General features: G+C 46.3%; 1 long non-coding RNA gene and 1 other non-coding gene across 2 annotated transcripts in view; one reads left to right on the top strand and one right to left on the bottom strand.

Moving 5' to 3' along the window:
- Positions 1-25,037, bottom strand: part of LOC118658858 — a 229,271-nt gene that overhangs the window by 123,191 nt on the left and 81,043 nt on the right. The window lies entirely within an intron of this gene.
- LOC118659518 lies at positions 8,157-8,281 on the top strand. The gene has a single exon (XR_004968619.1). It is a non-coding gene; the product is annotated as a U6atac minor spliceosomal RNA (small nuclear RNA).

The following is a 25,037-nucleotide window of genomic DNA, read 5'->3' on the forward strand; positions in this document are numbered from 1 at the left end:
CACTACTAGTTTGGTCTCCAACCTTAGGGCCAACGTGCCTCTCTAAGCAATGAGAGCAGCTCCGGCCAAGAGAAGACAGAAGCCGTTTTGCTCTCTGATGTACACACAAAGCCAGGCCACTTGCAGCGTAGGTGTGGCCCAGACAGCCCCCAAGTCATTGCGGATCTAGACAGACCTCAGAAGAGAAAGAAGATTGAGAGTGGTGTTCTAGAAGTAGCTGGGAATCTTCTAGTGAGCCCACAAAATTACTTCACACGATACAGTGCTCCCCGCCACCCCCAGGCTGGTGTCTGTGGAGAGCAGCGAGCCTGCCATCACCCTGCTTGGCGTGGGCGGCATCAAACCCAGATTCACTGCTAGAAGCTTTTTTATTTTTTGTTATTGTTGTTCAGCTTGTAGAAGTATTTCCTAAGCTGAGGAATTACCTTGAGAGGACTGAATTCCCAAGCACAAGGCAGCAGCTGCTGGGGAGCTGAGGCTTCCTCAATCATCCGAGTCCAGTCCCTTGTGGAGAGGGGGCGAGGGAGGCGGGATCGCCTAGCTTAGGGCTGTGTGGCCCCGGGGTGGAAAGCACAGCTTCACTCGAGCATTTAACCTCTTTTAAGCAGTGCAGTGTGGCTGAGGCTTAAAACGAGGCTGGAACGTTTTCTAGCTGATTATCACCTGGATAACCTGTTCTGTAGCGAAGGGGGGGGGGGGGGGGGATGAGAAGCCCTGGGAGCGGAGGGGCAGCTCAGAGCACGGAGCAGAGAACAGCTGCTGTTTTCTCCTGTCTGAGTGTGATTGGGGAAAGGTGACAGAGTTTGCTGGTGGTGTACTTCTCCTTTTACATAGAAAGAGTGTGTCCCAGATCGTAATAGCTAATCACTTCATGGGAAAAGGAAGAAAAGAATAGCTTTCATTCATTTTCTTTGAAACCCATTCATTAATTTGAAGGCAAAATTTATTGTATGAAATACTAAGTAATGGCAGCATTTCTACAGGATCTAAGGTGGGGCTAGGGGAGAGGGAGCGGAGACTGGAGAAGTAGGTAGAGCCAGAAACAGCTGAGCTCTGGCCATTGTTGGAGACAAGATGATCACCTGGGACACAGAGACTTCTGCAGGCCCCTCCACACACCTTCCCAAAACGGGGCTAAAGGACACACCTCCCTGCTCAGGACTAAAACCAACCCCACAAAGAGTCTTTTTAGAGAAATTGAATGGAGTAATGTTTCTCCATCTTGTTTAAGATATGACAATTAATTCTAGTACAAAGTCATCCTCCTGTAACGTTTTTTTAATAAATCCAAAGCAAAGCTGGATGATGGGAGCATGTTTGTGTAGAAAGCCTCACTGCCATCCCACCAGCAGACAACTCAGTCCCACCCACCACCTCCTGCCCAAGACACGTAAGTCCTACATGATGTTTCTGGCCAAATCTTTGTTTCCCTTACATTTGAGTGGCAGAATTTTCATTGCTAATCTTCAAAAGAAGATGAAAGTCACTGGGGGAATGTGTACTGTCTGCTGTATTTATTACCAAATGTTGAGAGATTCCAACGCTCAGTCACCATTGTGATTATCTTATTATTTTCATTGCAGGAATTTAACATTTAACTGGATAGCCACAATTTCCCCAACTCTATCCAAAATAAATGATATGGGTGGGGGAGGGGTCATAAAATCATAGTTACCGTGTTGATGCCAGGACAATCATTTGGCTCATATGAGACAGGAGGTCAAATGAGAAGACATATTCCATCTGTGAAGTGATTCACATTTCTAATACATCAGTTTAGCCTCCATCCATATCAGTTACAAAAATATTGAGCCAAGCCAAAGGTAGAGATATCATTCCAGATTAAAATCAGGAATTATTCAATATTACATATATCTTACTGTTCAACTTTTTTTTTAGCAATTACTTAAAAGATGCAATAGGGCCTGGAGTGGGGGTAGGCTAGAAAGGGTCAATGGCGGGGGAGGAAGGGAGATATATGTAACACTTTCAACAATAAAGATTTTTTAATAAATAAATAATTTTTTAAAAGATGAAATAGGGTACGTTTCTTAGACGTGAAGATGGCATAAAGCCAGGAGAAATGATTAATATTTTACATTTCACATGAATCAAAGTTTTGGCCAGGTCAGAGCAAATGGCAGAAACCTAATACAAGACATCATGGCAATAAATGTAGCCAAGCACTTAAGTTCAAAAAAACCCTTTAAGGTGCATTACATTTTACCAGCAATTGTGTAACAAATCAGTGAGGCTCTAACTTTGTCATAAAATCACTATGACATGACTGCCGAAATGCTAATTCAATCCACAGACATCTAGTCCAAAACAGGAGAGGTGAGAGTTTTGTTCGGTGGTCAGAAGGCACATCACTGGGACAGAAAAGTTAATTCAATCTCTTTTGCAAACTAGGTAAATGTGAACCAGTCATGTGATTTGAGCTCTAGTGTTCTCATCTGAAAATGGAAACAATAAGAACTGACAAACATATTCCCATAAAATTGTTGTAAAATCAAATGGGATCATTGCCTTAAAGTGTTTTTAAATTTATAGAGTATCATTGCGCAGGGCATCTGTTGTTTGTTACCCAACAACCATCCACCTCTTCCTGCTAAATGCAATCCAACTCTCCTTTGGAGAACCTCCGTCCACCATTCTTAGCTGTGTAGTGGGACTTAACTGGTTAAGGCTGCAGAAATGGGCTTAGGAATGGGCACCTAACCCAATCAGGGCCTAGGAGATATGCAAAGACTATGCTATGGCTTTTGAGGGGGTGGGGGAAGAGCAGCTCACTCCTTTGCTGCATTTGAAGGTGAGGCTTAGGATAACACCCTACTACCCAGGAAGGAGTCAGCCAGGAGATGAAACTGATACACAGAGGAAGGCATAAATGAAAGCGACAAGAAACTAATCACCTCATTTGATACACTATCTCAGATGAAGCCAGCATTCCCCTGAACTGCACTGTTCTAAGCCCACATGGTCCCTTTAAGTCAATTTGAGCAAGGCATCTCTGTCACTTGCAACAGGAAGAGTCCTGCGACGGTATGTTTGTTTTAATGTCTGGGAAAATGCAGTTATTCAAAGATATTAAAATAATAAATGGGAAAGTTTTCAAATGAAGGTGTGTGTGTGTGTGTGTGTGTGTGTGTGTGTGTGTGTACATATATATGTATTTCTTCGACAAAAGTCAATCTGTGTTTAAATTGTGTTTGACTATTATGCTTCTTAGACTGTGTTAGATTGTTAGAGTGCTATGTTAGATTGTGTTTCCCAAAACAAGCAAAATGTCATTCTTGACTATGCCTTGGATTCTAAGGAATGACATAAAAATTTTGTTCTAAAGAGAAGTTTTCAGCATTCTGCCTTTGGGAAAGCTGTGTTTGCAGCCTACCCCATCTCGTCTTCCTCGGCTTCCTGCTGAGCTAATAGCCAGATCTCCAGCTAAAACAGCAGTACCCATCTCTGATTAATGGAACCTTTCTCCCCACCTGACTTAATGGCTTCCTCCCATTGCGATTTCAATCAGAACATTGCAGGGAATCCCTCCTGGTGCCTCTCCAGGACACTTCTATTGCCATTCTTTATATACTCCTCCTCAAGAAGAGAACAGCCAAAGAAATGTCTCCACACTCCAAGGCTGAAATCAATGTGGAATGTAAAGAATCTATAACACTTCCTAGCCCGAAAGGGCCTATAGCCATCAGCTAGGCCAGGGTTCCAGCAATAGCCTAAATCTGGCCCACCTGATTTTTAGTTACAAGTGTTCTTGTAAATAAAAGTTGATTTGAACACAGCCATGCCCATTTGTTACAGGTTGTCTACAGCTGCTTTCATGTTACAATAGCAGCATTGAGTAGTCACAACAGAGACCCTATGGCTCAAAAAGCCTCAAATGTTTACATCTGGCCCTTTATAAAAAATGTTTGCAAACTTCTGATCCAGTCCAATTAGTTTGTTTTTTAAAAGAAGCTTGGGCCCAGAAAGGCTAGCTAATAGTAGACACGACGCCAACCCCAAATTTGTTCCATGTGGTGGTGTTTTTATGTCCTATTCTTATCCACCTACTAAATTAGAGGTGGTTTGTATTGTGACTCATAATTCTGTGGTTTCCCAAACAAGGCAGGCTGAATCCTGAAGTCACCATTAAAACTAGTTAAATAAATACAAAAGGGCTGCGGAAATAAGGGATTCCTTCAGAGACTTCTGGTCTACCAGGTAAATCTCCTGCCTCCACAGCCTCCAAATACCTGTAGCCACAAACCAATCCTTCTCCCACTGGACATCAAGCCATGATCTGTGATATATTATCCACCTCCCTGACTTGTGAGGGTCAATTTCTGCAAACAATTAAATTCATACTCAGTTGCCATGGCCCAAAGAAGTCAGAGCAGAAGTAGGGGAAACAACCTTCCAAATCCCAGCAGTTCCTGCAGCACTGGAGGGAGAGGAGGAAGATTCTTTCACTGGGGCGAAAGCATTACAAATGTCAACACATAATAAACTAAGGAAAAACAGTGTCGAACAGCACGTGCAGAGTGTGGATCCCATTATGGCCAAGGACAGTTGTCCTGCTTGTCCCCATAATTGGAATGATCCCACCTGATAGCAGGGGCTCCCCTCAGGCCACACAGGTCCCCCGTCTAGTCCAGCCTTGGGCAAACTACAGCCCGCGGGCCAGATGTGGCCCGTTTGAAATGAATAAAACTAAAAAAAAAAAGACCGTACCCTTTTATGTAATGATGTTTACTTTGAATTTATATTAGTTCACACAAACACTCCATCCATGCTTTTGTTCCGGCCCTCCGGTCCAGTTTAAGAACCCATTGTGGCCCTCGAGTCAAAAAGTTTGCCCACCCCTGGTCTAGTCTGACTAACCCTTGCTTCTTTAGATTTTTATGGCCATACTCTCTCAGTCAATAGGAATTTATTATCATTGCTCAACAGCATACCATATACATCACCTGAAAGTCTTTTAACTAGGGGCAAAATATTGTTGCTCACTCATTCCATCCTTTTGTCCAATAACGATGCCTACAATGTTTTTCTGTATTTGATAGTGTTTACAATGGGCATCAGAAGGGGAAAATAAACCTTATAACCTCATGCCAAAAGAAACAGCCCAGTATTTCCCCTCCACGCCACCTCCCTGTGGTCTAAGGTGGCAGATGGCAACCCCTCTTCAATAAATGCCCCTTTAGAATCTAACAGGGACATTGAGAGCAATATGGTTTATCCTCTCTCTTACCCAATTTCTTTTTTTCTGCTAATCACAGGAAGTAATATTTTGCCAGGGTTGATCTGCCCATATTGGAAATCTAAGCCAATATGTGGCCTTCTGTGAGCTGCTAAACTCGTTGCAAATGCGTTGGCGGCCAGAGGAGATGCCTGGGGCTCATAACTAGGCCACGTTCGGAGGGCCTTTCCCACCCCAGGCCCCACCCTACTGCCCCCATCTGGGTGTGTTCTTTTGCTCTATAAGAACTCAAACTGGGTGGCTGGCCTGTTATTTTTTAAAATCTTTTAGTAGCATCTATCCCCAGAACTGCCTCATCACGATTATCCTCACCAAACGAGGAACCTTCACACTGAGAATGGCTATGGTTTTCAGCCAGCACCAAATGTCTCTCCTTCTGCCTTTCAGTCTTTCCGAGGAATCCGAACATGTGAAACTCCCGAAGGAAGAGTAAACACACAGCCCAGGTTCCTTTCATCTCCTCACATATGTCATGAAAGGGGAGAGAAAGCCCGCCTCCCAGCCTCAATCAGCCATCCGTTTTCTGCAGCTTGAACCCTACACTAAAGGGATGTCGTGGGGGAGCTGGAGGAGGGTGGAGTGGGGGGCGCTCCTGGGAAGATAATAGGTCTGCGCTGCATACCTGCGTCTTGGAGTCATTATCTCCCCTGCCCGCGCTTCTGTATTTATATATAATGAGATCATTACCAGGCCACTATTCCAATTTGATTCAGACTTTAATATTTCTTGAAGGAAAAAAGAATAGCATACAAAAGGGTTTGTGATGCCAACTCAATCAGACGTGCTGTTGATGGAGAAGTATTCAAGTGCAAGCCAGAACAGGGAAAATAAATAATTTCAGCAAGGTTGCTGTCAAAGCCGCGTTCTCCTGTGATGATGTTTCCAGTGAATGTGCTGAAGTGTCCAGAGGTGAGGATGGGAAATAACAACTGGCAGAAGAGAGGGCTGTGTCTGGGATTTTAAATAAGCCCTGTTCCCACCTCACCCTTCAGGCAAGTAGGGCAGGGCCTCCCACCCAGACTGGGCTTCCAGGGCTCTCCACGGGTAATTGGACCAGGGAGCAGTTACTGCAGCCACTTCAGGGGCTGGGATTTAACCCTTGGTAGCCCTTGGGCAGGTATTATTTTTGTGTGATTGAACTCGGGTGGTTAGGCAGGTAGGCAAGATACTTCCCTTCCCCTTTCACAACAAGTAGCTTCACTTTAAAGAAGGGACTTTCACCATCCCTGTCGCCACTGCAGGATACAGAATAGGGCGGGACTTTCCCTTTGTCCGCATCCATACATGGCTAGAACGTCAGTGTCTCTGCCCATCAAATATTCTGGCTAAGGTTCAATAATCCGGACTCGATATGTTTTTAGAAAACTAGAAAATCAAATGAAATAAATTGAATTCAAAGGCCGATCGCTCTTTGACAACCAGCCCAGCCTCCAGAACTATTCCAAGCTGTGGGTGACAATTATAAAAGTTGTTCATCACAGGACGGCACTTTTTGAAATTCATTCTGCTGATGGGGCTCTCTGGCTGTTCAAACCTCAGATAAACCTGAACTGACTGTTTCTGGGATCTCTGGTGTTTCCTGAGATTACAAGCCTGAAAAGAGCATCATTTTAGCTTTGGCTCTCAGTCCTGAACTCCAGGTGGGAACAGCATTCGGAGCAGGAATGAAGGCTTGTCATCCCAATCAATGTGAAACTAAAGGATTCTGGGTATTTTTTATGGTGATTGTAAAGCACCCATTATTCTTCCCCTGGCATTTACTAACAGGCTAAACCAAAATAATATTGGAAGAAAATTTATAAAATGTACACATTGTCCACTGAGCCCCCAAACATGACTGAACATAGAGTTGGCAGATTTTTTTATTATTTGTATAGTGCTACTTAAAGATATATGGTTAGTAGGCAGTTCTGGTAAAATTGTAAGACCACTTTATAGATCCTAGTCTTGGGATGTACTCAACATTTAGAAATCGGTTTGTAAGAGAAAGAAAGGGAGGGGGGATAGTGATCTCATGTCTCCATGAAATATAGCTAGTCCCCCACAATCTATATTGTGTAGGCAAAGAATTGCATTAAAATAGTCCTAAAAACTCTGGAACTTAAACAAGAAAATGGAAACGATTTTCTCTCCCTACCTAAATCCACAATAGTCAGTCATAGCAATCATTTTCAGATTAACTTCTTGAAAAGAATCAGCCCAAGCAAGAATTATTAAATTTCTGTCTATCATTCACTATGTGTGTGTGTGTGTGTGTGTGTGAGAGAGAGAGAGAGAGAGAGAGAGAGAGAGAGAGAGAGAGAGAACACTTGTAGAGAGAGGTTTTCCATTTATCATTAACATGGACTCTCCAGCCTGGCCGGCGTGGCTCAGTGGTTGAGCGTCAACCTATAAACCAGGAGGTCACAGTTCAATTCCCAGTCAGGGCACATGCCCAGGTTGCGGGCACGATCCCCAGTATGGGGCGTGCAGGAGGCAGCCAAACAATGATTCTCTCTCATCATCGATGTTTCTATCTCTCTCTCCCTCTCCCTTCCTCTCTGACATCAATATAAATATATATCGAAAAGAAAACATGGACTTTCCAGAGGAGAGTCCTTGCCTCCCTCATCTCTTTATCTGCCTTCTGGTCTTCCCTCACAGCCTTAAAAGAAGAAAGGTCTCAATCTCAAAGACCAACTGCATCTGCAGCCTCACCCTAGCCTCCACTGAATTCAGCCTCTCTCTGAATTCATTTTCTCTATCATCAAATATGTTCATGTGCCTCTTCTGCGGAATATCCTCAGGCTGGTATCTTGTGTTCAAACTCAGACACTGCAGCTCTTTCATTATATGTCACCTCACTTTAGAAAGACAACACTTAAGAGACAATATAATAAGCATCAGAAATAATAATTTTGTGTTGTACGAAAGGAGAGACGGTTAGCACACCCCTAGACAAGGATGGAAGAGGCTCTTGGGCCCAACAACATTTAGACAATTAAGGCAGTGCCAGCTACTTCAAGGTATCGAACCATCATTTGTAAATCCTAAGAGTTCTCATCACCAGGAGAAAATTATTTTTCTTGTTTTCTTTTCTTTATATTGTATCTAGACGAGATGAACGTTAGCTGAACCTACTGCGATAATTATTTCACAACATATGTAAATTAAACCATCATACTTATATGCCTTAAACTTACACAGTCATATATGCCAATTATTTCTCAATGAAACTGGAAAAAATAATTTAAAATATTGTTTTCTAATTTTCCATTCTGTCTAGAAAGACTATGAGTCACCACACTGGGGTCCTAGCCCTCACTTAGTCCTGAACTTTCTGTGTCACTTAGTATGTCATTGAATCCCTTCAGATTTCATTTTCTTTGTTGGCAGAAGGAGGGAGGAGTTCAGGTGGGAAGCCCTCTGAGATCCGCTAGCTCATATGCTCTCTAAACCTTCTCCTCTGCCCCTGAGTTATGTGGCCATTTTTGCTCTGTGAGTATATGTGTGGTCCTGGTCATTCCAAACAACTATCAGAAAAAAAACAGCCAAGTTTCTGATTTAAAACTCCTCCCATGGGATACTTCTCATTAGGGACCCTAACTGCCTTCCACTCCAGAGAGAGGCTGAATTCAAGCCAACTCCTCCAGCCACTTAACGTTACAGATGGCCCATGAATATCAGTGCTTCCCCTCAGAACACCCAGAGGGAAGATGCTCTGACTCTTACTCCTTCTTCATTCATTTTGTTGTCTCTGATTTGGGGTATTTCTGTTGTAGTTGTTAATCCTCACCCAAGGATACTTTTTCCATTGATTGTTTTTTAGAGAGAGTGGAAGGGAGAAAGAGAGGGAGCATGAGAAAGAAATATCAATGTGTGATGTGATAGAGACACATCGATTGGTTGCCTCTGCTGTGCTCTGACTGGGGCTGGGGATCGAACCTGCAACCCAAGTACATGCCCTTGACCGGGAATCAAGACTGCCACCCTTCAGTGCAAGGGCCAATGCTCTAACCACTGAGAAACACTGGCCAGGGCTGATTTGGGGTATTTGGGCTAATTTATTAATCAGCCAGTCAGATGTAACTTCTGAGGCCCAGATGGGTCAACTGCAGTAAAATGTACATTAAATGTTATGTGATCTGGTGGAGGTGATTGTTTTATTTTATCATAATATTTATTTTCATTTTTGTTGTTGAAAGTATTATATATGTCCCTTTTATCATAATATTTTAAATCGCTAGTATCCATCTGGTAAATTAAAATAGTGAGGCTCGTCGCTGTTCATAAAAGGTAGGACTTTCCCAATGAGCTGTCTTATCTGTATCTTATTTCTAATCCTACTGACTAAACTTTAAGGACCACTGAAGTCACCAAATAGATGTCTTCATCAGGTGATAAATGGCTTCCCAGGCGAAGGCAAGCTCTAAACCCACCCCTTAGAGCTCCTTAAGGGGCGTCTCTGCTCAGTCTGGCTCCCGTCACTTTGACTGATGGGCAAAACTGATATAAGGAAGTACTTCTATCAAGTTTACTTCTTTAAGTGACTTGGGGAAAAAGAAAAAAAAAGGCCATCTTGCCAGTGATCCCTTTAAGCCTTTTTAATTACAAAATTCTTTTTTATGGTGTCACCGACCTCGCCTTAGCAGAGTTCATTTCAGAAATGTGCTGAAGTAGGTCCCAGCACTGACAACTAAGGCTGAGAAATGGTTTCAGTATCACGACTCTACACTCTTCTCCTGTCTGTGAGGCTCAGGGTTTCATCCTGTGTGAGTCATGCCTGCCCTTTGCGCATGCATGAATAAGAGGTTTCAGACACGGAGACATGGCACAGGCGCCAGCCCTTCCTGGGAAAATAAGACCTAGACCCCAAATCAGAGTGAGTGCCCGGACTGTCCCCAGGACCAACTAATTCCAAATGTGAATAAAGATACAATGCTTAGTGAGCTCTCCAGTTCTCCTATTGGACCCTAACCTTTAACAAGACAAAATGTCACATATAATGGATCCTAAAATTAATGGCACATTTTGCTTTTCAGTTGATCAGATCAGCTAAGAATGAGGTCAGTCTCCTGCCTCCTCAAGATGAGAGGTTGTCATTGTCTGAGTCCACCTAACAGCACCACACACATTAGGCCCCAGAAAATATCTGATAACTTACCAGCAGAAGCTCAGAATCTGAATCAAAAATAAACCTGTGATAAGTCATTCAGCCTCATCCTCCTTTAAAAAATTGATTTTTAGAGAGAAAGGAAAAGAGAGGAACATCAATTTGTTGTTCCATTTCTTTTTGCATTCATTGGTTGATTTTTATATGTGCCCTGGCCGGGGGTCAAAGCTGAAACCTTGGTGTATCTGGATGATGCTCTAACCAACCACGCTACCCAGCCAGGCTCTCACCACCTAACTTTTGATAGGGCCACACCTAAAGCATCCTGCTCCTGTATCACTTAGGAAGATGTCCTTGCCAGGCTTTGCTTATTTATTTACTAGATAACCATTTACTCGGCATCTGCTACTTACAAGACCCTATTCTAGGCACTGGGCATACTCTGAACACAACAGACAACAGTCCATCTTGCAATCAATCTTACCTTCTAATAAAGGAGACAGACAATAAACAAATTAGAGAAAATGCATGGTAGTGGTTAGTGCTATTTCAAAAACAAAACAGGATAACATAATCCAGAAGGTCTAGACTACTTGAATTTGAATAGTCAAGAAAGATTCTCTGAGAAGTTGACATTGAAGTTGAAAACAGAATAAAAATGATGACACCTTGTGAAGACCTTGCTTGGCTGGGAGAAGAACATTCCCGTTTCAGGTAATACTTACTTCAAAGGCCCTAAGATGGAAGGGAACTGGAAGCTGTCAAGCCATGGCAAGAACAGGGTGAGGGAGAGGAAGAGAAAGGCAGGCAGAGGCCAGACCTCACCAGGTACTGAAGACGCGGTCGGAGAGCTTCATTTGGACCTGATGATCATGGGCAGCTATTAGAGGTTTCTAATAAAAGTATTAGAGGTTTCTAATAAAAGGAGCTTTGTGACCTCATTGTTTTTTTAAACGAGTACTCTTACTGGTGTGCAGGGAATTCTTTTCTGGGGGCAAAAATGGAAGCAGAGAGGCCACTTGGGAGGTGACTGCAGTGGCCCAGGTGGGAGAGGATGGATGTTTTTCCTGAGTGGGGGGTGATTAGTAAACATGGAGAGAAGTGGGAAGTTTGGAGAAATGTTTTGGAGACAGAATGGCAGAATTTGCTGATGGGTTGGATGTGGAGAGTGAGGCAGTCAAAAATGACTCTCCTACTTTGGGCTAGATCATACACATTGAACCTGTTCACTACTTTGGCATCTAAGATTGTGATGTATCAGCCAAGTGGCAGCAGAAGCATGACTGACTGCACTGTACATGCAAAATGCACCAGGGGAAACTGGCATATTTCATCAACTACCGTCAGAGGAATCATCCTACAGAGCAATTCGGTTACTTGGGAGAGCCTCTGAGCATAGCTGCATAGAGTAGTATTCTTAACGTAAGCAGAAAGAGTGTGTTTCCTCATTATGTCCCTATAGCTGGGAGGCACAGGAAATAGAGAGTGGGCTGGGGATTCTGTGCTTTGTTAAAGTGAAGGGACAATCAGCATCAGGGACATTAGCCATGGCAGCACATGGGATTGCTCAACGGTGTATGAAAAGAAAAACCAGTCATCTGAATTGAATTTTCAGCTGGAGCCTCAGAGGCCAGATTTAATCATCCACCTAAAATTATCACACAAGTCAATACTTCCCCCTTCTTGCAAAGCGAAAGAAACTGATTCTTTATTTTTCAGTCAAGCAGGTGGCCTTGAGGCAGCTAACCAGCTGGCTGAAACCTAAATACCTTCGCCAAGACAAAAGCCAGTAACATGATTGATTATCTCCTCATTGTCGGAGAAGAGAACCTCCCCGAGCCAATCAGCATGCAGAACTGTTGTTGCATTATCACTGAACAAAACTAGACTGGGAGCCGATGGACAAAAATTCCCACATCCCAGGCCCAGTTGGCTGGGGCTTCATCTACCAGCTCAATTCCGCTCACTGTGTTGATTTCTAACAAGATTCAGTTACGTTTCTTAGCTGTTAAGTCCTGGCTTTTCTTTCTCAGACTGTGAACAGTACCTGTGCCAGAGCTGGTGTAGGTCTGTCCCCAGAGAGATGGCTCTTCCTCCAAACATCTTGGGTGGATGGACTTATGAGAAGCTCACTGACTCCTCTAACCTCCCTTCTGTTTCTTCCAGGGATAAAAAAAGATGCTTTGTATACATCCCACTAATTGGGAGCCCACCGCTAAGAGCCTACCTGGTGATGTTCATTGTCCTGCATCCCGAGCTCCTTGAGAGCAGGAAGCAGGTCCACCTAGGCCAGTGGTCGACAAACTCACTAGTCAACAGAGCCAAATACCAACAGTACAACGATTGAAATTTCTTTTGCGAGCCAAATTTTTTAAACTTAAACGATATAGGTAGGTACATTGTTATTAACTTAATTAGGGTACTCCTAAGGCTTAGGAAGAGCCACACTCAAGGGGCCAAAGAGCCACATGTGGCTCGCGAGCCGCAGTTTGCCGACCACGGACCTAGGCCATCACATCTAAATTCTTTGTACCAGGGACCACCAGGTGAGGGGAGGGCCAAGCCAGACTGCGCCCGTGAGCTGGCACTCAGAAATCTCAGTGGGCTTCCTGCCTCTGTGCTGAAAGTCTCCAGGGCATCTGCAGTATCTTCTGATCTCAAATCCAGGCGGAATATAAAAATGGAGATTAACAGAGACGCTATCTTAATAAGCAGTTGAACAGAGGTTTCAAATTCCACTTTTTCCTTGGGACTTACCAAGCCTCCTGGCACCTTAAGTTCCTCGTCTGTAAGATGGAAGAGGGAAACAATGAGTCATAAATAAGACACTACCAGGGGAAGGTAGAGCAGGGGAGTTCACCTTCTCCTGAGGGAAAACCCCACCCCGGGTCAGAAGAACCTCTGACGCACTGTAATATAGGTGCCCCTTCTCCCCAAGAAAATCAAAGGATGGTGTCTATTCTTCAGGAATCTTCTTTTTTCTTCATCGTGGTTGCTGGTGTCATGGTTTATAGTGTTTGCTACCGGCCTTGGTATGTGAGCTCAAGAAAAAGGCCCTTGTAGAAAGAAGCCATCACAGAGGCGAAGGAAGTCCAGCATCCGTTACCCTGAAATCTCCTTGCAAAACTTGGGGTGAAGAGCAAGGTCTTCCTGTCCTGGCGCATAGGTCCTTCCTCTCCCGGCTCAAAAAGGTTACTTGGCTCCTAAGAACTGGATATCAAACTTGCCAAATGTTTCCTTATTGACAGAGACAGAACACTGAAGTTGGAGAGATGTTTACTGAACGATCTCCCTAGTTTTGGGGAAGAGCTGAACTTCTAATGGCGCCCCTGACCATGAAGATTATAACCGAGGTTGTGTGAGGATGGAGGCTGTGCTGAGGCACCAGCTCCCTCCAACCTGGGAATCTATGCCTGACTATTAAAGGCAAGAGCACCAGGGATCAAGAACCCGGTTGGGCGATGACGGGAAAGCTGGGTGAGGGCTCGGTGCCTCTCCCTACCTACTGATTAGTGAAGTCCCAGAGAGCCAAGCTATGGCTCAGCCGCATTCTCCCCTGCGCTCTCAGGCAGAAGCACAACCACATCTCATGAGGAACTTAGCACAGAGGCAGAAGAGGGATACGCTCTTCCAAGGAATCAGAGTAGCCTCAGCTCAGTCCTGAGGGTCCCTGCTCCACCCCAGCACAGGGGCAGGGCCTCGCTTGTGGACTCATGGACATTTTTAACGGCTCTCCCCACCCCCCAACCCCCTACCAGGGTGACCAAAGTTCAGTTATGGTTCTAACTACAGGAAGGGGAAAGTACAGAAAAACCTTTCTGTGGTTCTCTTCCTCATTAATGGTATTCTTTACATTCAGTAGTGGGGGTTTTTTTTGGTTTTTTGCTTTTAAAAAGGTAAAGAGAAAGGAGGGAGGGAGGGAGAAGTGTTAGAGGGCACTTTTAAAATAAAACAAAGTGGCAAGGAGCACGCTGACATGGCATCGAGCACAGCGCCCGCCCGTGAGCACTGCACGGAGGGGGAGGGAATTAATTGTGGAGGGGTCACTGGGCAGCACTCGGAGGTGGAGGAGGGTTAGCTCTCAGAACTGCCTGAGCAGCTTTCCCAAAACACCATTTTCCTCCTCCCACTAGAGACTCTGAGGTTGATCTACACTAACAATTCGGAAGGATGTCCTAAATGTGTTAAATGGGAAAGGCAAGGTGCAGAAGAGTAAGATCCCATTTCTGTGAGTGACACAGCCATAATGATATGTCATATTTCCACGTCATTAAATGCCTAGAATAATATGGAAAGACATGCAGCAGGCGTAAGCAATGATTTTCCCTATGGGATGGTGCCGTGGAAAGCTTTCATTCTTACACTGTACCTATGGGAATATTAATCAGTATGACTCTCCCCCTAACTGGACTCACCAAAACCCTTTACGGGTACCCTGACATGAGTCTAACACAACAGAACAAGGAAAAGGAACAAGTCAATACTTGACTTTTAAGAAAAAAATAAAATAAAATGTTTCTGTTTTCCACCCCAAATCTAGGGCAGGAAGATTCTGCAACAAACAAAGAAAGTGAGGGTCTAAGACTGAGCAAGGCTGGGCGAAAAGACCTCATGGAGATGAGAGGAGACATGGAGGGGACACTGCCAGGAACAGGAGAGGGGACAGGAGACGCCGTAAGCCCCACAGGAGAAAGTCCGGCCAACTCCAGGGAGCTGCAAGAAGCTACGAGCAGCTGAGTTCTCTTCTCTTTGCTCCACAGTGAGGACCAGCCAGGGCCCAGGGTGGTGTGTCACCCGGATGTCCGCTCAGCACAGCCCACGCCTGCCTTGGTACCACCGCCAGTGGAAAAACCCCAGTATCTATTCTAGACCAACAACACTAGATGTTCATGAGCTGCAGTCTTGACCTAAATCAGGTGAGATGTGAGCGCTGGAGAGTGGTTACAGGTGGAGAGAAAGCCTTGCTCTGGACCAAGATAGAACAGTGTGAACTCACCACACCGGACAGCAATGGAAACACAGCACCATGGTTTTATGCATGTTTTATAATGTTTTTGGGTTTTGCTACACGCATGTACTACTTTTGTGATGAAAACACATGTTTTAGAAGAACCCAATATGACTCAACATTCACTATTTATCAAATCTAAACTCAACATTGGCTCTTAAGACCTTCCCTCCATCAACCTTTTGTCAAGCCAGCTCAGGGTCCAATGAATGCTCTGAAGACACCTTTCCCCCATCTAGAGGTACACAGGCACACATGTGCTCCACCATGCACATGCAAAGCCACATGTCTGTGCGTGCGCGCGCGCGCACACACACACACACACACACACACACACACACACACCTCGTGGAGTCCCTTCTCCTTTCCTTTTGCTCACCAGGCTCTCTGCTGGAATGCCCCCTTCCCTCCATCCCTCTCATTCCTTTTTTATTAAGTGCTGACGGAATTTCTCTTTAGGTTTGGAAAGGGCCTTGTTTCCTTGGCCTGCCTTTGTTTGTGCTGCACAACCTGAATTGGGGATGTATCCTCAGTAATGATGGTTTTCACTACACAACTGTAGCACACAGTTTACCCACGACTTGTCCACCGCCTCTGATACAGGATTGGAGTTAACTGCTCCCCTATCAAAGATCATCATTCACCAGTAATCCTAGAATCTAAACATTGTTTCCCAACAGTATCTTTTTAATCTGGAAAGGTTCTTTCAATATTTCCTGGTAGTGGTTGTCATACGACTCTGTTATCAGATTAGCAGAGAACGGTGATGCTAATAAGTGACATTTGCACAGAATTTTGTTGTTTAGAGAAATCTCTTTATATTTGGTTTTTACTTACAACATCTCATTCAGTCCTCAAGGAACCGATTATCAGAATTAGAAAGAGAAGAAGGGAGAGAGAGGAAAAAACATAAATCAGTTGCCTCCCAGAAGTGCCTGACTGGGGATCGAGCCTGCAACCTTTGGTATATGGAACAACGCTCCAACCAACTGTTGGGAGGTGTTTTGATGAGAATATCTACAAAGAGCTATCTTAAGAGAGAGCTTTTCTGCTATGAGCTTTTCTGGAATGCGGAGATGGGGTGCTGCCCCAGAGTATTGTGGGGACATCTGGGGACCACAAGGAGAAGCATTTCCTGCAGCTGTATCCTTAGATTCTGAGGAGAATAAGTCTCAGAAGAAAGAGTGGCCAAATGAGAAAGCCCGGATCTGCACGGCATTCAGTTTGCCTCTTGAGTCTGACAGCCAACAGAAGGGCCACACGTGCATGGGAAGAAACTTGGCTGGAGACAGAGCTGGAGGCCTGTTCTGGCCTTCTCCCAACTGGGTCAGCGGCCTCAGCAGCTGGGGAGGAGGTAGGAGTTTCTGCCCTGCTGTGGTGTATTCCAGTTTCTGTGGCCCAGGTGTTGGATTGCTGATACATCCCCCAGCCTTGGCTTGTGGTTCCACATCACCAAGTGGGGATGCAGCCCAAGGAGACAGAACCACTAAAACTGGAGACTGTGCAAGACAGTCTCTTCAATAAGTGGTATTGAGAAAATTGGACAGATACATGCGAAAAAATGAAACTAGACCACCAACTTACGCCATACACAAAAATAAACTCAAAATGGATAAAGGTCTTAAACGTAAGACAGGAAACCATAAAAATACTAGAGGAATCCACAGGCAGCAAAATCTCAGACATATGCCGAAGCAATATCTTCACCGATACAGCTCCTAGGGCAATGGAAACTTGTTCTCTTTAGAAAACAAACAAATGGGACTACATCAAAATAAAAAGCTTCTGCGCAGCAAAAGAAACCATCAACAAAACAATAAGAAAGCCCACTGCATGGGAGAACATATTTGCCAATGTTATCTCCGATAAGGGTTTAATCTCCAACATTTATAGGGAACTCATACAACTTAACAAAAGGAAGATAAACAATCCAACCAAAAATGGGCAACGGACCTAAATAGATACTTTTTGAAAGAGAACATAAGGAAAGCCAAAAGACATATGAAAACATGCTCAAAGTCACTAATCATCCGAAAGATGCAAATCAAAACGACAATGAGGTACCACCTCACACCTGTCAGAATGGCTATCATCAACAAATCAACAAACAACAAGTGCTGGCGAGGAAAAGGAACCCTCGTGCACTGCTGGTGGGAATGAAGACTGGTGCAGCCACTGTGGAAAACAGTATGGAGTTTCCTCAGAAAACTAAAATAGAACTCCCATTTGACCCTGTGATCCCACTTCTAGGAATATATCCCGAGAAACTAGAAACACCAATCAGAAAGGATATATGCACCCCTATGTTCATAGCAGCACAATTCACCATAGCTAAGATCTGGAAACAGCCTAAGTGCCCATCAGCAGATGAGTGGATTAAAAAACTGTGCTACATCTACACAATGGAATACTATGCTGCTGTAAAAAGGAAGGAACTCCTACCATTTGCAACAGCATGGATGGACCTGGAGACCATTATGCTAAGTGAAATAAGTCAGTCAGAGAAAGATAAATACCACATGATCTCACTCATTTGTGGATTATAATGAACAACATAAACTGATGAACAAAAACAGATCTAGAAACAGAGAAGCATCAATCAGGTGCTCAAATCTCAGAGGGAAGATAGGGGAGGGCGGGAGTAAGGGGGAGAGAACAACCAAAGGACTTGTATGCATGCATATAAGCCTAACCAACGAACACAGACAACAGGGGGCTGAGGGCATGAGCGGGGGGGTGGGGGGGGAAGGTAATAGGGGGATAAGGACACATATGTAATACTTTAATCAATAAAGAAAATTAAAAATAATAATAACAATAAAAACTGGAGACTATGATTTACCTCATCTTGAAAGGAAAGGAACAGACCTATCTCCTTGCTTGGAGGAGAGGGGAGGAAAGGGAAATGGAGGGCAGGAGTAGGGAGGGGAGGGCAGGGGTAGGAAGGGGAGGAGAAGGGAAGGCAGGGGAGGGGAGCAGCTGCAAGTAAGAAGTCTTTTGAAGTATCAAAGAGAAACTCAAAGCCTGAAAGACATCCACCTGCTTCCTATATGATTCTATTTCTGGAAATAAAGTTTGACACAAAAGCATGCAAACGGGTGTCAATGGGAGAAGAAACGCTTGCCTCACCTCCCTGGGAGGAGCTTCCGCTTCGTTTTCTCAGGGTCTAACGGTGAAAATGGGATGCGGCCTCCCTGTGCACTGGCAGCCCTTCACCAACGGCCAATGGGCCTGAACTAAATGTGGGAGGACGACTCAGCCTTTTGGAAACCAGGAAAACACCGTCAAACTCCGGAAAAGAAAAATGTTGACAGAATAAATGCCTCTTACCTGTGATACCAAAAACAACACACCTGTTAAAAACAACTGTGCAGCTTTCAACTTTGAGACTCCTGGTGTGATTTTTGGAAGGCAGCAGGGATAGTCCCCATTATAGAAATTGGGGACTACTTTTATCTGCCTTTTCCATTCATTGGATTGCAAGTCTCCAGGTAAACAAATACCTACCTGTAGAAGGTCCATCTGAAATGCCTGGTATGTGACACCTACAAAAACGTAGAAATTAACATGTTCTCTCCATGCCAGGCCCACTGCCAGACCTTCGTGCCAGTCCTCCATTGAGCAAGTATATACTGAGACCCCACTCTGTGTCCTTCTCGATGCCAGGTGCTGGGCAGACCAGAGTGAAGAAGGCACGCAAGTCACCGGCCCTCCTGGTGCAGTTCCAAGATGTCAGTGGGGGAATGAGCTGGGAGTCTATGGCTGGGAGAACTTTCGAAGGACTTGTAACTCAACATCAAATTAAATTTTAGGTGTGTGGGGGTTTCGTTTTGGTTTTTGCTTTTACCTAATCTCATGTTTGCACATGATAAACAATCAACATGTAAGGTGATCACCAGTAAGGTACCCAAAAATGCATCAGAATTAGGACATTCCAGCCCATGGTCGCATGGCACTGCTGAGAAAGGGACTGGTATTAAGAATAATAATTGTGATGTAGGTGAATGTATTGTGTTGTGTTTTTATAGATTCTGCTATTGATTCTTTTTTTTTTTTTTTTAATGTCTGTGATTCCTCCTGCCCAGGTAACATGGAAGGCTGTGGAAAGGCAACAGCCAGAGCAACAAAGGACTGTATTTCTGTCCCACCAATATTTTATTCTCACACTCAATCTCAAATAGGTAAATACGTTTTAAATGGAAGAAATTCATCTCTGCTTTTCCCTGAAGTTCCCTTCCAAAGTGAAAAAGATTTTCTGTAAACGGTCTCTCCAACCTGCAGATTCGGTCTCAGTGGATCCATGCGAGGACGGTTTTGACAAGTCAAATGTTCATTTTTTAGGGGGAAAATAACCTTCTGAACCCAGGCTGCCAAGACTGGGGCTTATGTGTTCTCAGTCCCTCCAGCTATCAATCCGCATTTCGCCGCAGACTTGGCCCGGATGTCTGGGTCAGTGCACATTAAAGGCTTAGTTGGCCAGCCACTTAGGAAAGAGATTTAACATTAGCGCATGTTAGACGTTAAGGAACATCCTTCTCCACTGAAAGAGAAATTTTATTTCTCAGAGAGAGAAAAAAAAATACATGTAGTCACTCGGATGCATTATGAACCTGCTGTTGCTGGTGGGATTTATGATCGCGGTCTCTCTCTTATACAAGGATTCTTCAGCCCAGGGCGGAATTACCGATGTGGGCGGCCCCAAAAGATGTTTCGCAGACCTTTGGCTCCATCTAGTGGCTGTGTCCTGCCAGGTCTGGCGAATGTTTTCCTCTCGGAGTTTGAAGAGAACGGGAGGCTCTGGCAGAAAAGCTCCAGACAGAACTCAAGCTCCAGAGAGGCCTGGCAGAGGGCAGACTTGGCCAGCCTAGGAGCTCGGTGCCTCCCAACACTGTACTGGGACGTGACATTGCCTCATAGACTCCCAGAGACAGAGCTGCAACCAGATCCCCTGGCATTTTTAAAGGAGCCATTTTCAGACCAATCTGTAATGTGTGCTTTTGCTGCCTCTGCTTAGTCACCTGCTTGAAGCATGCGGTCTGGGATGCACTTGGGGGGGGGGGGGGGGTACATGTGTGCATGCATGTGCGTGTGCATGTGCATGCTCGCACGTGTGTGTGTGTGTGTGTGTGTGTGTGTATGTGTGTGTAGGGGGAGCAGCATGAAAATGCTCAGGGCTTGTGCTGAGCTGTGCGGTGCCAACTGGCATCGTGAAGGGACATATGCAAAATCGCACCCCACATGGCCTCTACATTTAGATAAGCTGTCAATATCCTCCCCTAGAGGCGCTTGCTTTCTCCATGTTCGGCTTCAGAGGCTTAAGAACAGAAGCCAAGCGGAGCCCATCTGAAAGCACAGGCGGCTAATGTGCTGGCCAGAAGGGTGTCAAACAGCAGCTGACACTATTGACAAAGAGCCGGCCAGCCTCACAGAAGCAGCGACTAGAGTGCAGTCCCCTCCCTCCCTTCAGCCCTGCACCTGCCAACAGATGCGGACGCAGCCCGGCCAGAGGTGTGGGGCACTGGTCCCGAGAGCTCCTCTCCCTTCTGCCCACGCCACCCCTCCGGGGCCACTGCTGGCCAATCTATTTGAAGAGTACAGGCCAACAGAAGTTGGGCGTAGATGAAAACCCATTTCATCCAGCAAGTCTGTAGGCCTGCAGGGCCGAGGATGGCTAGCGACAAAGAGAAGCCATCGTCAGCACTGTGGGGCTCAGAAGGGCTGTGATAGGAGGCGTAAGTGACCCGTCTGCCTTACAGATGTTCTCACGAGCAGCCCTGGGGCCCAGGGGCCAAGCGTCACCTGGGAATAATGCTGAGCCCCTCACTTACGCCAGCCCTGGCAGATCATGAATCCAGTCATCGTTGCTCCATTTCCCTGCCCTATTTATTCTATTGCCCTATTTTAAAAATTATTTTTGCCTGTCAGTAGGGAATTTAAAAGTAAAATATGGAGAGGACAGAAATTCACTTTTTGGATTCCCTTGTCTGCTTAATCCCCAAGCAGAATGTGCGCCTTACCATCCAAAAGGTATCAGTTACCTCATTAACCCCTTTCCTGTAAAGTAGGGCTATTAATAGTATCTACCCCATTGGGTCATTGTGAGAATTAAGTGTGTTACTACATGTAAAACACTGTGACGGTAACTGTGCTTTCAAGGTACCATTAATAAATTCCAGCAAGTCACCATGGGCAAGGTCGGGGTGCTAAAACAGAGCTTTGCTCCTTAAACTTCGGTCTGTAGGTTGCATGACTAAGTTTGTTTTCAGAAAAAGCATGTCTCTGCCCTAGACCTCAAGCTCCGTTTCAACTGAGGTGCCCCAAAATGGAACAAGCTCCTTAGGGGGGGGGGGGGCACGAAGAGGTCGTCCCTAGGGTTCGCAGCCTCCGATTGCGCCCACACTCGGGAGACAGAGAATTGCAACAGGAAGAGGTGGACTCTGCCTGCCAGCGGCGCCTGGGGACGCCTCCTCGAAGACCACACTGAACGGTCTCCAGGACCCTTCAGAGAAGAGGGCCCGCTGTCAGCAGCTGCGATCACCTGCTTGGAATCTCTGAAAACCCTGAGGACGCTTTAGAGATGTATGCTTCAACCTGCGGGGCACACTTGGAATTTTAATTCAATGAACCTGTCCGAACCGTCCACTCAGGAGAAAGATTGGCATACCACAGGTGTGGGGGGGGGGGTCGGGGGGGGGGGATGCTTCATTATTCATTCTAACTGGGAAGACAAGTAACTTCAGAGAGTGATGAGCCAAAAACGGGAAGGGGCAGACAGAGCAAGCCAGTGAGATAAAGAGACAGAAAGGCAGGTGGATGGAGGGATGGACCAACAGACAGGCTGACAGATGCACACACACACACACACACACACATAGAAGCATGCATACACACATACGTGCGGAAGAGGTCTATAGGCTGCTGAGAAGGGTAGAATGAGAGGCACGCTAAAACAACCTTTTGTTCGTCACTCGAGAAGCATAAAGGCACCCGAGATCTCGGCCTGTACATCAGGCCCGAAAAAGCTCATTGAGAAGTTCGGTCATGGTCCTGTCCTTATCCCAAAGCTCCGGGGAAAGCCTGCATTAACTCCTGTAGTCGCTGCGCCTGCTCGCTCAGTCCTGGGAAAATGTCAAGATATTTTACCTTTTGTGGAACACAGGCTACAGCAAAGGCACTTTTCTTTTTCTGAGACTTTTTTAAGGTTTCTATTCTCTCTGCTACGATTCTGAAGATTTTCTTTTCGACGGTGATGGAAAGCACAAAGAGGCATTGAGCTCAGCCTGCAGATGGCTGGAAACCTTTCAATCCCTGGGAATGAGAGGGGCAGCCACGCTCAGCAGCTACAGTGTATAAATTCGGAAGGAGTGATTTCACAGCCTCGGACCATTCTAGGAGGAGGCCACACAGTGGTCTGTCCTCTTCCTTCCCGAAGATGAGGGGACTGAGGTAGTTAGGATCTAATCTGGGCTACCCAGCGCCTCGCTTTCTGGTCTGTGAAGCAGAAACACAACAGCACAGTGACGACATTAACAGGCTGACACTCGGGCAGTGAAAGAGCCGGTGATGTCTGTTCCGCAGGCCTGAGCCCGGCCGCCTTCTCCAGCTGCAGAGCAGAAAGAGTCTGCCCTGTGCAGCGCGGGCGCCGTCCCAGGCCTCCTTCGGTCCCCACGAAGCAAATCCAGATAGATGGCCCGGCGGTCCCGGGCGCCTACGTGATTACAATTCTGACTGTTATTTACTCCACGGCCGCAGTGAGCACACACCTGTGGTGGGGAATATTCAATGCAGATGTCTGGGAGGCAGCTTTGCCAAAACTGTCAGAAAATGCATGTGAGGAAATTATCTCCTGGTCCCTGGGTGGGTATTGTCTTTTATTGTCTCGTATATTGAAATCTTTCCTTTTCGAAAGATGCGGTTTTAAAAGACTGCTCTGTGGAGGGCGTGGGGAAGGGGAGCAGGGAGAGAAGATGAGGGAGGAAGGATAACACAGAAGCCCCTCCCCTCCCCCCCACCCCACCCTGGGAGTAACCTGGGCTGCAGATGCTCCCCATCCCGCTGCTGCTCCAGAGGGAGCCCTGACCCAGAGGACCATCTGGAGACCACGGGGTCTTGGGGTGGGGACGAACTCCTGGGGCTGCGAGGAGGGAGAATGCGAAGGACAGAGCCAGTGTCTCCAGGTGGGGCCAGGCTGTGTGGGACGAAAGGCCCAGCGACTTAACGCGGTAAGAAAAGACCCTGGCGTTCGCCCAGCGCAGAATGGGCCTAAGGGCTGGCCTGTGCGGAGCCCCCGCCCACGGAACAGCCGAGGGAGCAGGTCACAGAAGCAGCAGGACTCCCAGGGGTGAGGCTAAGAGAAGAAACCGTAAAGGAGCTTCAGGTGCCAATTTAGGAATGTCAAACTCCTCCAGAGAGAATGGAAAACAATCATTATCCGAACTAGCGCCTGTGAGGGCCCTGCAGGAAGGAGGACCTGGAAACCCACAGAAAGACAGCCTGCGAGCGAGGGCTCCCCTCCACCCTCCCGCACAGGAGTGGCCGCGGGCAGAGTGGGAGGTTAAACCAGGAATTGGACCCTGGGGGCTACCGCGGGGAGCTTTCAGCTGGGCTGTAACGATGGTTGGTTTGTTGGGGGTTCACCTAAGTCTTAGAGGAAAGACAGGTTGAAGTGTGCCCTGCTAGAGCTGCTCCTCCCCTGAGAATGGTCTGGAAGGGGGAGGAGAGGACACAGAAGGAAGGGCAACAGGTCATGAAGGCCACCTGGCCTCTCCGTAGTGTGGAAAGCCACAGAGGCCCTGGCCGGGTGTCTCATTGGTTGGAGCATCGTCCCCATACACCGAAAGGTTACGGGGTTCAATCTCTGCTCAGTGCACATAGGAAGGCAACCGATCACCATTTCTCTCTCACATCGATGATTCTCTCTCTATATATAAAAGCAATAAAAATATCCTCCGGTAAGGATAAAAAAAGAAAAGCTCTGGCCCAGGAAATACAAGTCAGTATTTCATCCAAGCTTGTGGGTGACTACACGGGTTTGGGGTATCATCCAAGTCACAAGGAAGAGTGGCCTCAGCTTGGCTCTGCACTCTGCGTCTGCTCTCAGGGAGCTCATGGCGGGGGCGGGGGGGGGGGGGGGTGAGTTACAAGAGAGAAACACACAACCTGTGCAAAGCACGGTGCACAGCAGTTCCCTAGCGGAATTGGGGACCTGAGGACCGACTGAGAAGTTCCGCACCCGGCAAGAGTAGGGCTCGGGGCTAGAAGGACCCACCGCCCCTCAGTCCACACGGTGGAGGCGACACCCAGCTCCATCAGACCTGGGGAGCTAACCCGGGCCAGGTAAAGTAAGAAATAGGTCCAAGATCCTCTCAGAGAGATGCCCCACCCAACTGAAGAGAGAGAACACAGAACAGTAGTCATGACTCGCTGCCGTAAGGACGATACAAGATGCCTGGGGTGTGCTACCTCCCTGGGGCTGTTTCCTTTCTCTTGTCCTGTTTCCCCAGGGTGAGCATCCCTGGAGCCCTTGGACCAGGTGCCCTGCCTGCTGGAGGAAGCAGGGAAACAAGAGAACCTTGTACTCTACAACCAGGCTGACTGGGAAGGGGAAAGCCCCCCAAGAAGAAGCAGGTGACAGCTCAGAAGAGGATCGTTCGGGTCAGGCTGAACCTCTGAGCCTTCCT

This window comes from Myotis myotis, unplaced genomic scaffold, assembly GCF_014108235.1.
Source record: "Myotis myotis isolate mMyoMyo1 unplaced genomic scaffold, mMyoMyo1.p scaffold_m19_p_6, whole genome shotgun sequence".
NCBI classification, from domain to species: domain Eukaryota; kingdom Metazoa; phylum Chordata; class Mammalia; order Chiroptera; family Vespertilionidae; genus Myotis; species Myotis myotis.